Here is a 3,071-nt window from a genome sequence, read left to right as displayed (position 1 = left end):
ATCATAAGTAATGATTGCGAACTTGGCGCATCATCGTCGTCATCACAGATCCATGTCAACAGTTAGCACAGCAGTTGAATCGACCATAGATTTAATGGATGGTCTTAACTAAGCCACGTCGACGCCCGCTGTTTGAAATGGATTGAGTTTGAATCCAACGACTGACGTGTAGTTTTGACCTAAGTGACATGGCCAAATATGAGTCATTCAATCATGTAGAAGGAACAACCGGACGGCTCTGATTCATCTAAAGCTAGTTAGTTTAAATTGAACTAAAAGCTTTAAACATCCATAACTTGAAAAATACTTAAACAAATTTAATAAAATTTGAAACACAAATTGAGGGTAACCTAATCTTGTAATACCTAGAGTTTGAAGGCTCCATGTACTGTAGGATTTTTGTATTTTTAAATTAAAGTTTAAACTAAAAGTTAAGATATCTTACAATTCAATGGATAAATTTTGATGTTTTTAGGCTTGTTGGAAAGCTGGAGAGGTCCTCTACAACTTTGATGAGCTCAAGAGCTTTTGATGGCTGGATTTGAATTTGCTAATAAAAATCCTCTTTCTCTCACTATTTCTCTCTCTCTCTCTCTCTCTCTCTCTCTCTCTCTTCACTAAATGGTGTTTTTGAGATTGGAAAAGGCAGGGAAGAGTTGGGAAAGCTTTTCTTATAGCTGGAGAAGTTAAATCCTCAGTTGGATGGTTTAGGAGCTGTTGGATGAGAAGAAAATAAATAAGTTAAGGAAGAATGATGGTTTTTTGCTTTTCCCACATCATCCTTAATGATTGCTAGAATTTACTAAAGGGGAGGGGATTTGAATTGCTGCTGCCAAGGACCCCTCAAGGCTATCCAAATGTATGGAGAGGGTAGGTATTTATGAGCCATGCTAGCTCGTGATGAGGAGGGGGAGGGGTATTTTAGTCAGTTAATGGTCTTTTGTCCATTTGTTGACTAGGTTGATTGGTCAACCAGTCAATGGTTTATGAGGTAGCAAGGAGGAAGGCCTTGAATGCTCGTTGAATGGTTAGAGAGGGTTTAATACTTAAGGATTGAAATTTGAATGAGAATATGATAGCTTAAATGGATTTAACCAAGTCAAAATGAGTTGACTTGGTTAAAATGAATATGATTTGGCTTAAGATGATGTAGGAAGTATTCAGGACATTAAATAAATTAATTTTGAGGATTTTTAAGGTATTGGGTTTATAATTTGAATGCTTGAATGCATATGATGCAAAGTTTGGTTATGGACTGAATTTTGACCAAGCCAAACACAAGCATGATTTTACTCATGGTAGGTCTTAAATACTTTAAAATCATCATTAGAGTAGGATTGGGAGCTTGAGGATGTTGATTTGGTCAAAATAGGTTGAATATACTAATTTGAACCCATAAGGGGTTATTAGTAAACCTAGGTTGACCTAGGACTTGAGCTTGAGCTCAATGAGTTTGAAATGATATTTGAAGTCCATTGGAGGTTGTACCAAGGTTTGGGTTGGTCATTTAAGTGGAAATGACCAATTGGACCCTTAAAGGGAATTTGGGTCAACCCTGGTTGACTTGGTCAACTAGTTTGACATAAGGTCTAGGGATGGATTTAACATGTTTGAAATAACATTTGGGAACTGGTAGAAGTGGTCCCAATGGTCAGAATTATCATTTCACTAAAATTGACCAGTTAGACCCATAAGGGGCCATATAGTCAATCAGGTTGATTCTAGGCCTGGATTTAGGCCCAAAAGGTTCAAATTGACATTTTAGACTTAATGGAAGTGGTTTCATGCCAAGTTAAAGTCATTTAGATTGAAATGTCTGTTCAAACATCTAAGGGGTAATTTGGTTAAAAGGGATTAGCTTGGTCAACTAGACTTGACCATGGTCTAAGTTTTAGTCATATGCACTCCTAATAATGTTTAGAATGCATTGAAGGAGATTTTAAGGTTTGATTTGAATGGGCCACATTGATGTTTAAAGGGGAACTTCAAATTTGCCTTTAAGGAGCATTTTGGTCATTTAGACCACTAGTTAATTGAGGGTCAAAGTAGATCCACCAAAATATAGATTAATGTTTAACATATCACAAATAAGGGTTTGGATGTGATAAAAAACTTTAGGGAAGGTCCCAAGGTAAAAGACCATAGGGTAGAGGTCTAGTGGCATAAGACATAAATATTTGAAGACTTTGTAGCATTTGGAAATAGATTTAGCTTCTAGGGGTAGATACCTCAAATGAACTCAAATTAAGAGGGTTGATCCTAGGGACATGCATGACCAATATTTAATTAACAAATCATGAATCATAGGTCATTTGATTGGGTTTCCATGTGATAGAAAATTTACCCATAATAGGCTTAAGGACTTGGGCTTTTTTGGCACTGGATTTCTGGGCTTGAGCTTGGTTTTAGGTTTGAATGATTGGATTTAAATTATCTAATTCATTTATAATCATTTGGATGATTATAAATGACTAGATAAGATTAAAGCCAGGTTGGAGACTGGATTGACTAAGTTTAGACTGATTAAAGGTTAAGATTGGTCAAGTGTTTGAAATGGTTTGAGGTCTAACTCGATTGAAGTCTAGGTTGACTTGAGACCTGGATTGGTCTGGGGGTCTGGATTAATTTGAGGTCTAGATTGATCTAGGGTCCAGATTGATTTAAAGTCTGGATGGATCCCTAATGACCTAATACAAAAATGAGCTCAATATGTCTATTTATCATAGTGATATTGAAATTGATGAGGATTATTAGTAGAATTCAAGTTGGATGGTTAAAGTGGAGGAACGCAATGAGCTTATTTTGTAATAGAAAAGCCTCCCTCAAACTTAAGGGAAAATTCTATAAGATGGTGGTGAGACCTACAATGTTTTATGGTGTAAAATGTTATCCATTAAAAGAGAAGCATAATATTAAGTTAAGTGTAGCATAGATGAGGATGCTTAGGAGGATGATTGACTTTACTCTTAGAGACAAGATCAAAATAAGAATTTATGGGAAAAAGGTTGGAATACCTCTAGTGAAAGTTAAGATTAAAGAGAGTTGCCTCAGATTGTTTGGTCACATAGAAT

The sequence above is a fragment of the Dendrobium catenatum genome, unplaced genomic scaffold (assembly GCF_001605985.2).
Source record: "Dendrobium catenatum unplaced genomic scaffold, ASM160598v2 fragScaff_scaffold_133, whole genome shotgun sequence".
NCBI lineage: Eukaryota > Viridiplantae > Streptophyta > Magnoliopsida > Asparagales > Orchidaceae > Dendrobium > Dendrobium catenatum.
The sequence above is the reverse complement of the archived record's forward strand: the minus strand, read 5'-3'. Positions refer to the sequence as shown.